This window comes from Lissotriton vulgaris, chromosome 1_1 (genome assembly GCF_964263255.1).
Source record: "Lissotriton vulgaris chromosome 1_1, aLisVul1.2, whole genome shotgun sequence".
NCBI lineage: Eukaryota > Metazoa > Chordata > Amphibia > Caudata > Salamandridae > Lissotriton > Lissotriton vulgaris.
The window spans coordinates 1594956670-1594969015 of NC_141685.1; the positions used below are offsets into that span (position 1 = coordinate 1594956670).

At 38.7% G+C, this 12346-nt stretch overlaps 1 long non-coding RNA gene across 1 annotated transcript in view; it reads left to right on the forward strand.

Moving 5' to 3' along the window:
• The window catches only part of LOC147750857 (uncharacterized), a 163892-nt gene that overhangs the window by 49598 nt on the left and 101948 nt on the right, over positions 1-12346 (forward strand). The window contains exon 2 of the long non-coding RNA XR_015299881.1: positions 3721-3923. This is a non-coding gene — a long non-coding RNA (uncharacterized LOC147750857). The remainder of the gene's footprint in view (positions 1-3720; positions 3924-12346) is intronic.

Genomic DNA, 12346 nt, shown 5'->3' on the forward strand with positions numbered 1-12346 from the left:
CCGCCGAGGCGGGGAATTGAACCCTGGTCCCGGGCTAGACCTCTGCATCAGGGTCTGCCGCTCTAACCATTGAGCCACACTGCTCCACTAATACGAGATATTGTGGAATGACACAAGCTACAGTTCTGTTGAATGTCATTGTGTTTGTTTGTTTGTACATAGAACCTGTTATGATGAGTCTGTGTGCAGAGTAGAATTAGATATAAGATAAGTCTTGCGTAATATACTGCTTAATGTGTTTTACATCTTTTAATTTTCTATGAATGTGCATCTGTGAAGTTCACACTTCAATAATGTGATTTGTACAGGTGTCTACAATTTAGGTGGTTATATGACAATTTTCAGCCTTTTCATTTTTTAATTTATTGATAAAATATTTTCTTTCTTTACAATGTGACTCGTATAGTTGTCTGTAATGTTTAAATTGTATGACAATCTAAATATTTTTTTTCTTTTTTTTCGCATGCTTTTACCTTTTCAACAATGTGATTTATATGGGTACCTGCGGTGTCTAAAGTTATTTGATAGTGTTTTCTTAATTGATTGTTTTAAGTTATTGTATTATTTTCTACCTTGACTGAGTTGCATGTGATTCCCTTGCAGTGCATGCAAGTTGCTTTGTGTGAGATGTGCTTACTCCTAAGCTTAGTTGTAATAAATCTGAGCTTTTTGGGCTTTAGTAGTACAGGAGTAGATGCTGGTGTAACTTTTTTGTGAATTTTAAATGGTTTTCTATGTTGTAGGTGTGCTTTGTATTTGCATAACCTTAATTTCCCCTTTCCATTTCCCACTTTGTAGCAGATTTTCAACATTTTCCAAACACTATTAACACTCACGAATGTATACAAGAAAGTTATACCCATGTGTGCGTAGTTGGAATCCTGCCTGGAAGGTTATAGTTTGTAGGACCAATGTAGTCTCCACCTGTACATATGTGAATTGCACTTGAGTACATGAAATAGTACCATAGTAATACTACTACATGCACTAATCAAAGACATTTGGGAATTGGGCCCTAGGTCTATAAGCTGGACACTGCATTTACAAAATGAAAGCTCAGCTTCATCATAATAGAAGTTCCAGTTTTACAGACAAATGTGTTTCATAACACAGAATGCAACAGATTTAGCATAGCCCTACTTTAGAAGCAACAGATTTTAACAAATCTACAACCCAAAAAATATTGTCCAGTATTTTGTATTTTAATAATTGCCAAAAATAAACGTGGAACAAACTGTATGACGGTTAACATGTAATACGGAATAATGCAGCTTTCTTGGTGTTACATTGACATTTCTATATTCAGAATTCCGTTGTGGTTTATTATATCATCCCCAACCTATTGGAAGCATTTTTGAACTATATTCTACCTGATGCTCCTTACGTATCCTATATTTTGCAGAGGATGAGATAGCACCTCTGTAGATATGGTTTTGCCCATAAAAAATCATCTTGCTGATAACTTTTGATTTGTTTAACACCTCTATCAGAGTCGTTCCGAAAACTGTAATTGTTAAACGTGGCCCAATAACTTGTCCTTTAGAGCAAATATACTAAAAAACTCTTGCACAAATATATTACGGCTGTGGAGAAGTCAAACTTCCATTTTATTGCCATAGTACAGCATTGCTGGCATGAAACAACAACGCTTATTCTCTCACAGATTGCATGTTACAATGACTTGACAGAGATCGCAACATTGTTAATAGTCTCAAAGCTTGTATGTGCCATTTTATCACAGTGGATAGATTTAACCCAACCTGGTTCTGTTTAAAGGCCTCATTTTATAACTACTACTCATAAGAAAACAAAATGCCATTAATCTTACACGCAGTTGTGCAAAGTGTAATGTGTGGTTTACAATCATTGTAAACCACACATATCCAAAGTGATATCACAAGTGATATCACTTTGGATATAGTATCATATCTTAGTTTGATTATGCACAGTTTTTAATGATATTGTTGTGTTAATTCAAGTTATTTATTGTTATGAATTTGTGAGTTCACAAGGATTGCATTTATTGTATAAGATGGTTTGGATGGCGCGCGTTGTAATAGTTTTCCTCACCTAACATAAGTGGAAAACGCACTTCGGTTTTTGGTTTTGTTTTGTTTCGTAACCATAACTTTAATTGTCACACATTTCTGTAACTAATTGACTAACTTAATGAGTTTTTTTGGTTAGATCTATCACACTTATATGTCCCTGAGAAAGAAACCTGTTTTATTGGTGGGATATGTTTTGGCTCCAAGCTTATTTGATGGTGAGGGAGAAAAAAAAATATTGAAAAAAAATGGATTGAGCAAATAAATGTTATTCTTGGCCTTCTTAATAGTGTTATGCAGCACCATAATGTGAACTCTCTAAAATCATTGTTGGCAGAGTTTTAAAAATGTCAAACCATATTTTGGAGACTACCAAAACTACAGGCAAGCTGGCACCTGGAATAAATACCACTCCTGAGTAAGGAAGCGCAATGTGTAGCTATATGGGAGTAATATGCAACTGCTGCCTGCAAGGTTCTTGTAACAATGATCCCTGTTAACAGAATATTCAGGTCATGATTACCATTCATGAAGACAACTCTGATCTAGGGTGCTTCGTAGAGTGTTTCATGTCTGTCATTGTTTAAATGCACTGCATAGTTTAGAGCCTAAGAGCCAAATGTATATGTTGACCGAAAGGGTACTATTTTGCAACAGTAACAGAGGACCATTTCCAACTTAATAGTTTGCCTGTGTAATTTAAATGCGGTAGACCTTTGGTGAAAGAACGGGTGAGACTGCGCCGTCTCCGTCGTGGTTAAACCCCTCTGGCGGCACAATGGAGTAAGGCTGTTGGAGATTGACCTGTACTTCCACCCAACTAATTTAGATGGGCATACATCGAGATTGTGTTTCTCTGCCTGCCATCGCCGGGAAAACCCTATTGGTGACGGACAGTGAAAACCTCAAAAAGCCCCCCTCTCCATTAGTGATCACTCCCATGGGCAAAGGGGATTTTGAGGAGGCATTTTTTTTATGTTTAAATACAAAATCCTGTCGTGGAGTTTTGTTTTTGAAAATTAAAAAAACAAAACTTGAAAGTTGGACATCCAGCTCTGTCATGTTGATGGAGCCGTCCATAAAACTTACAATACATTTCTAGGAATTACAGTGACAGTGGTTCCTGTAAATGTTGGATATGTCTGCTGCCCCGAGGGGCGTATCTAAATGTGGCGCACAGAGTACCCTCAGCATGGTGACCGTAAAGTACTTTGCCATGGCAAGGGATAATACTCCACCTGCCAATATAACAATCTGGCCATACATTATCTGCTGGCAAGGAAATCCGACTGAGAATAGGCTTTTCATTCGACACATTACATTTTCACAGGAATAATGTCCCTTTCTTCGAAATATGGAAAATATTTCACGAATATAACGCGCTCCTTGAGAAATATGGGGTTTGAAACCATGATTTTCGTACAGTGAATACAGCAAAACTTGTTACACATGTACATATGCATATCCTTTTTGATTCCACACTCCATGTATTTCAAATATCTTGTGAAAACCGTCAGGTATATGTGAAGATCAATAATATTCCAATTGCATTGTATTTAAATACACATTTAAACTTGGCTTTTATTTGTGCAAATTGCAATATTAATGGTTGCAGGTGATTGTTTATTTCTTTACCACAAAGAAGTTTACACTCTTGTGCTCTTGCTTCTAGGTTCAACAGAGAAAAAGATGGATCGTATTTTTGAAAGAGTTGCTACGCTAATGTCCAATCTTCTGAGAACTATAGTGGAAAATTCCCTGCTTGACCTGGTGGAAATGATTGAAGAATATGGCACTGGAAATCAATAAGAAGGGTATTATCCCTCTGAAATCTTCCGACGGCCAGTCAGGGCACATATTGTTTTAATCTTCATGGTATGTTGAAATGTATTTGACATTCTTAGTGCCTGGAGAAAATTTTATTGGATTTTCCCTGCCAAACCAAGCTAAAATCCGTTATCATCGAGGCACACATTAATTGTGTCATAGCAAAAATCAATGTGTATATTTCCCTCTGGGAGCATAGACCAAAATGTATATATATATAAATACTTCATAGTTATATATATTTTTAATTTTACAATTGAGCGCTATGGACAAATTGTTCTGCTAAGTATGAATTAATTCAGAATCGTTACTTTTCTTTAAACATTTTTTTATCCATTGGCTTTTAGACACAAAATACAAACAAAAGTAGATGTTATCATTTGTTTATTCTTTAACCAAGTATGAAAACCACAAAGCCAAGGTCTCTTCCTTAGAAGCCACTCTATGAGCTCACGTACAGAACAGACGTTTAGCGAATAACGCAGTATCATTCTCAACGTGCACAGAAAACAAATCCATAACATAATTCCATATTCACTTTATTGTGACTCCACTGCAGTTTGTCAGTCAAACCACTTTAGTCGATTAATTAAAATCATAAAAGCACAAGAACACAAGACAATAAAAGACATAAGGGCGATACATGAATGTAAACAATTTCTACACAAATGTATAAATAATTTAAAACTCCAAAGATATATCCGATAAGAATAGTAACAATGTTAAAATTCAAAAAAGTTAATGATTCAATCATTAAAGGGGATCTTTTTCTCCTAAGGCGAACAGCAGAAACAAGAAAACTGGCGATATTAAAAATTTTCCAAGTATTGTCTAACAATTGAAGGTACATTAGGGCTGGTCTAACCTGTAAAAAGTCCTTTCCTCTCAGGAGCGGAATTAAAAACGTCTTCCTAATATCAGTGTAAAAGACGCAAAACATTATAAAGTGCATGGTATCCTGGTTTGAAAAGCTGACAAAGTTACATGGGGCCATATCTACATGTTTACACCACCCTCAAAGATTGCCCAATGAAAAATGGATCAGGTTAAAACGAAACCTGGTCAAAAGCCAGCGGTGGAAGGGCTTTGTCACAATTCTTAACCCCTTAACTGCTGCCGTCGGCCAACAGTCGTCACGAGCACTACCTCCCCAGTGCTGCGCACAACTGTTGGCCGACGGGCCAGCATTCGTTATTCGAACGTTCAGCACTGGGCGCTGAACGTTCGACGCTCTGATGAGGTTAAGTAGGGCTCAATTGATGGCGAGGAAGTTAATAAATAATGAGCCCTAACCAGGGTTTTTTTTATTTCCTCATCCTCCCGTTCCAGCCCCAGGATGTTCAGAAACTGCGATTTTACCCATTTTAGATCAGTTTTCTTGATCCCTTCAGGGTCATTATAAATGTCTGGACGCCCAAGTTTAATGAACTTATCCTTAACGTAAGACAACCACTGAATGCTACTAGCTTTATCTAAAGCAACACAATCCTTTAAAATCTGGTGGTTCAATGTTAGTTCGGGGTTGAGCCAGGTTTTTATCCAACAGACCAAGGGGGCCAGACTCACCAAGTCAGACACATATCCCATCCCCAGTTTCTGGTGGGTAGCGAAGGTTGGAGTAGATTGGGACACAGACAAGAGGGAGCTGAAGAGTTTATTTTCTGCCATCGGAACCCCTACCCCTTGCTTGTACCCCCAAATAGCTTCACCATATGTGGCGATAGCCAAACATTTCGACCTATGAATGGCGAGAATTGCCTCACAGGACCTGGCTCCCAGTCGCCGTGCAAAGCCTAGTAATGCTGATGACGATCTAACTACTGCATTTTTTTGGGCTTTGAGTTGGGGGACCCAAGAACATCTATCATCAAATAGCAGTTTAGACAGCTTTAGTGTGTACAATATGTTAATATAATTAATCTGTAGATAGTCCGCAGTTACTACAGATGAAAGGACAATAGGGAATTACTATTAGTAAGTAATCTCATGTAAGTCCATTTCACGTGTTACTAATAATTATATGTAATTATCGTAGGCTTGACTCCAGAACATTAGGACAAGCAATGTAATGTGAGCGCTGATGAGCTGAAACCGGACTCTTTAGCCTAGTCTATGCTTGAAAGTGAGGTATCAACCGAGTCCTACTTGCTGAAGTCACTCAATTGTATTTTGTTTTGTTTATCCAGTGGCTAATAATTGTAGCAGGACATAGGGACGTAAACGACTATAGAGAGCTCTGAGGGGTGAATGGTACTAACCCATTAATTCAACAAACCTTTTGTAGCTGGCAATTTGCAAAATTACATTTTTGCATCACCGTCCAATATCACTGTTCATTGTGTTACAGAAGCATGGAATCAAAATTCACTCAATTGCTTCACACATAAGTGTGATTTGTCAGTTTGTGTTAGCATTCTGACAATTTCCCTTAATAACCTTTGTTAAACATGTTTCCTTCTATGTTTGTGAGAGCTCCTTCAGTATTGTAGTTCCCCTATTAGAACCCTGTACAAGACCATCAGGAAAGTGACCCATCCACTCCTGTGTAACATGTCCCTTCGAGATCACACAATCTTCCTAGTTCATCCTAATTGAGAAGGTGTCCTTTAAAAAGCGGAGCTTCCTTTAACGCTTGCAGTCCTTCAGATGGAAAAGGAAATTCGGTCAGATGTGGTGCATTTTATTGTATTAAGAGATATGATTGAAGGTGAAAGATGCACAGCAATCCTGTTAAATGACTTACTGTCAACTAGAAAGTTGGATTGCAACAAAACGGATGAAGTCAGTTTGCCCATATAATAGAATGCCATTGATTACCAACGTAGTCCAGCCAGACTAACCTTGCCATTTGTGTAGCGCATACCAACAGCAAATTGGTCCCTGTGTTTTACTGTTGCTCATGGGAATTTTCCTCCAATTTAAATTCCTACTTATTGCAATAGGTGGAATTCCATTCAAGCATGAACGTATACCACAAAATATCAACCATAAAGCACCTAAATTAAGAGTGATCACCTCCATTAAAATGAAGTAATTCCTGATTTTCTTATTAATCAGTCCACAATAAGTTGGTATTAGGCACATATGAGGATCGTATATGTGCCCTTGGGTGGTGCAAAATAGTTTCGTGCAATGATGGGACTTGTGCAATGATTACTGAAGATGTTCTTAGGGCATTGAAATTGTGAAGGAACGTCTGTGGGGCAACAGCAGGCCGATGACAGTGGGTATGGGTGAGGATTTTAATGTGCCTTGGAGTGCCACCAAAAGCTTAGTGCAAACACCGGATTAGTGCAATATCTACTGAAAGCTCTCTTTTTGGTATTTAAACGTTTGAGGAAACTCTACATTTGCTATATCTGAGTGCAGTAACTGGATAATGTCCGCTCCAGGCCGATTAGGAGTGCGTAGTTTACCTTGAAGGCTATAATAGGTTTAGAGCAATATTCCCCTACGGTCTAGTTTTATGCTATCTCAATGGTCAATTATGGGCATGGCACGTGGTAGGATATTTAGGATGCTCAAGACGTTTAGTGCAATAAAGGGACACGTGCAGTACCTATGGAAAGCTGCCTCTGGGTTTGGTAAATGCAGTACTCCCCAACGGCTCAGTGCAATATTTACCGCTTTGGGCCTCCATCTGGACTGGTGACATCGACAGCAATAAATGGGACTAGTGCAATACCTAACGAAGGCCCATTCCAGACCTGTATCTGGAGTGGTCACATTTAGTGCATAATGATTCTAGTGCAATCATCACTGCTGGCTTAAGTAGAACATTACTGAGGTTCATTTCTAGCTCATGCAGGGTATCCCCTAAAGGCAGTCCCGTCCGATATTTAATCCTAAAGAGAGCAGGCAATACGTGGGAAAGGTTTTTAAGAGATTAAATAGAGTTTCTAAATTAAATTTGTAAATCTGGTTTATTTCCTGGTTTGTTCGTATTACACTTTTTATCTGTGAGGGCTGGGGGTGTGTGGGGGAGAGGGCCATGTATATATTTTTACTGTAATAATTTGAGTTAATCGTAGTCAATAAATTCTATGAATCAGTCCACGATCAAATAACTCTTCAAAATCACAATCCCACATAACAAGTGAAATAATCAATGTGGCCTCCAAATACAAAATGTATGCAAACCACTCTACCATGGCAATAACATTACTAACTTTTCCAATCTTACTCACTATATATATTATGTAAGTAGAATCAAGACCCATCAAGCACACAATGCAGCTTCATTATTTATTGGTTAATCTCACAGAAGAAGAATCTTAGACGCTTGTGCAGTGATTCAAGCTTGGGGTTTGCAAATTACACAAAAATCTCAACTGAACTTCCTCACCAGTGAAATCCCAAGAAAGATAGTTTGTCAATAAACAGTGCGGTATTATACCATCGAAACTAGTGGAGTGATGTGCTGGGAGGCAGATAATTGCTGACCGTATTTAAGAATAGTATATGATGTGAGTAGTGTTATGAAAAAGAAGTTTTGGTTCAGCGATCTCCATTTCTTTCATGATTAAATTGCTATGGCTCTTGAACTTTAAGGTGTGTGATTTCAAAAAGCTACCACAATGTCAAAGACCCATGGAGAAGGTTTGTGGTTATATAGCTAAAATCAGACCTCTTATAACATAGAATACTAGATTAAAAGTGTGCATTGAAAGTTGTAGATGTTATGGCCACCAAACAGGAGATAGATATGATGATTACCACAAACAACGGGCAACATGTTACAAGATCATTGGCTGTACAAAGACAATACCAGCAGAAATATTATTACAAGAATGCCTCTCTTTTAGTATTTGCAGGTTTCATACAAAACTATGTGAGATGGAAAAGCTGGTTCTGAGCAAAAGCATTATGTGGGTAATGGAGTAGCCACTCATACTAGATGTGACATTATGCTTTTTGGTTCTTGGACAGTGCTAAATGGCAATTTATTGGATACATTTTCAAGTGGGATTCAGCATAACCTTTGTACTGTAGGGACGCTTGGCTGAGTTTTGAATCGTAGGATGCTTGACCACTTATCATAAGAGCGCAGTGTACCTTACATCTCTTGACTAGCATGTTCAGTTTAGTGACTTTAACATTGCTATATTGTGATCACTGCAGACCTGGCCTAGGATTGCAGCTGAATATTCCGACATCTTTGATTTCAATAGGTGTTCCCTCCAATTATGAAATTATGTTTTGCCTATAAAATTATATTCGCGGCCACTTGTCAACTGAACAGTTAATTGCCTGGGTATAGCAAAAACAAATTATATTTTATAAACCTTCAAAGAACAGCTTCACCAACTCCTCAGCATGAATATATTAAATGTATTGTGGCATATAAAGAAGTTAAAATATGTTCAAACCAATATAGGTCCATGGACAGGAATTAGCACCACATTCCATTAAAAAGGCAATGAGCTAAATATATCAACTGATGGGTTTATGTTGTTCTTTTGGTGGGATAGCTTATATTCCTCTATCAAATTACAATGTTCACTCTTATCATCGAGACAACAATAGTTCATTTAACCTTTCTGTAAATAATTTCACAGTTGTACATGGCATTCATCTGAAGTTCTTAGAATTAATTCTTGATTCAAAGCTGGTTATTCACTGATGTTGTTTCTGATTTTCATAAAGCACAACTCAACCAGGCAGTTGTCCGAACACTTTAAGACATAGCAACAAAGTGGTTAGATTAACCCTAACATAAAACTAACAAAAGCCATAGAATGTCAGTATGTGATGGGAGATAATGAGAATGTATCCCAGCAGTCTAATCTTTTTGCAGAGGGGTATGTGAGCAGTGACTAAATGGAACACACAAGCGAAAGGCAGTGAGGACAATTCTGTAAGGGGATGATCGAGGTCAAGCAGGGGAAAAGGGTTATAAAAAATTAGGTTGAATGGTTCTTCTGAACATACCCTGAATTTGCCTTTCCCTAAACGTGGAAACCACTTTCCCAAAATTAATTGGCAGATTTGACTTTTAAGTCTGTCATAAGTGCGCACTAACTTTACCAGGTGGTGTAAAAGTCAAATATGACATTTAACCCACCATATTTGTTTTCTTACTCACAAATTGAGAAAAATAACCATTTAATAATATAGACACGGATTCCGTGTTGGAATGGTAAAGTGAACCTATTTCATATTTAAATACTAAATGGTCTAAGTCGGTTGTTAGGGCGCCCTTGTAAAGAGAGGTGCAGTTCAAAATTTTCTGAACTATAACTTTCGAATTGAACACGCTTTCCGACTCCAAAGAATGACATGGACAGATGAGCCGTGTCAAAAGTAGGTTCTGGCAGTTCACATGAGTTTCAACTGATGCAGTGTTTCACCGTCCATTTTAATGTAAGTTTGGCTTAGAAGATCCCAGAAACAACAGTTCTGCAAAATAGATCTACCTGATTAAACCAAAAGCCGATTTATTTCATATATTTACTTTATATGTCACTAGAATGATTTATTGAAAGGGTGTTATATTCTACCCTTTTCATATCTAAGTTAAAGCTGCAATTGGCCTCTATTGTTATCCTTCTTTTTCTCCTCTACCAAAACCCTATACCACTCATGTAAGACCCTGCCCTCAATAAAGATGCGACAAGCTTTTTTTGACTTATATTTTAGGAACCCTTGTCAGAGGAGTAACTTGACTATTCCCGACAGGGGGATATCCCCAGTAGATCCCTTTGAAGGGCCACGCCCACAATGGTAGCCTTGCTAATGTTAGAAACGTTACTGAGACACTGTAAAGGGTGGATTTACTTATCATGAAGTGGTAAACTGTGGGTGGATCTAGGAAACCGAGATAATGGTCACATAATATTATTTGAAGGAGAGTAAACATGGTCCTTTTGTAGAGGTTCTCAACATATGTCATGAGAACTGAATACAGTGATAAGAAAGGGGGCTGGTGATTGTGAAGGAATTCTGATGATTTCTTCAAGGAACACTAATCGCCCCTGAACTTGGATTGCTGCTAGAATCTGGGAAGAAAAGTAGAATACTGCTTTTGGAGGACTCCTGCCTACCTTAGACAGGGAAGAAGCTTATTTACTTTAAACTCCTGGATCTAAAGGTAACTATGAGTACTAGGAAAGCTGTTCTCTTGCAGTGGTGGCTCCTCTGTAATGGAGGCAGAACCAGCAAATGAAAAATTAAATGATTTTCTTGCACCGTTTTATTTTGACTTTGGCAGCTCTGAGCCAGCGCTGTAGGGAGTGGTGGCCAGAGGCATGGGAAGGGGGAAGAGGAGGGTTACGTGCTCTTCATTCCCTAAGTGCTCATGTGTGTTTGGACGGCCACCCCAGGCTGTGGAAACACGCATGCGCCCCTTGTTTTTTTCCAGCACAGCTGCATTGAGCAGCCGAGCTAGAGAAACTCCACAGAGTCCCCGGCTTGAATGGAGCATTGTGTCTAGCCAGCTCAGGCCAATCCCCACGCTGCTCTGCAGCACAAGGTTTGGCTGGTAGTTTGCCCCAGGGGCTGCTGGGACAGGAAAAGGAGAGGAGTGTGCCATGAAGCTTCCCTGGATGCTGCCTGTGACTTAAGATAAGTTTAAAAAAAGACATAAAGTATTTCTAACCTTCCTCCCCTTGCACGACCCCTCCCACGTTCCCTCCACTCGCCCCACACCCTTTGATTATGACGGCCGCCTCCTCCCGGCTCACCACCCTCTGTTTATGTTGGCCGCCACTGTTCTCTTGCAGAGCCCTGCAAGAAGAAAATAAGTAGTTCTAGGACATATCCAGGAGTGCTTTTTAAGGTGATCTAACATTTCCTAAGTGTCACAAAATGAGAGACCCTAAATGGGACCTTGTGTGGTATTAGCAAAGGAGACATTTTCATACTTCCGCGTGTGGCCTGATATCCATGGACTAGTCCCTTAAAATATGAGGTCATTTGGTGCCTAAGAAAAGAAGGTTTTCCATTTTCACCTCGAGGACTGGAATTAGAAACCAAGCATACTGAAAATGATATAGTGTTATAGCTTCAACTTTCAAGGACAATAAAATGACAAGTTAAGCCCAACAGGGGCGGCCCGTTTAATCCAGAAACTGGGGGGTGTTCAATAATGAAAAACCACAATGGTTCTAGAAAGGAGTTCAACAAGGAAAACAAATTAAATAAAACACACAAAAAAGGTACCCACAAGAGGTATTTATCAAAGTAGTAGAAATTATTGTTTTTTTATTAACACAATATAGTACAAATACAATAGTTTGTGCTCATCATGTTGCACTAGACAAACATACAAATCAATACACAGCGTAAACGAACATGGTCCCAATGGCAAAGAGTTTCCAATTCAAACCTAATTTGCCCTCATTACAGCTGGAGCAAAACGTAAATCAATGCTTTATCCCAATTTGCCAGTGGTGTGTCCATGGCATTTCGACCCTTGTGATTTATTGAGTCATTTGGGTCACCATCAGGACAGGAAGACACTTTTAGAGAAG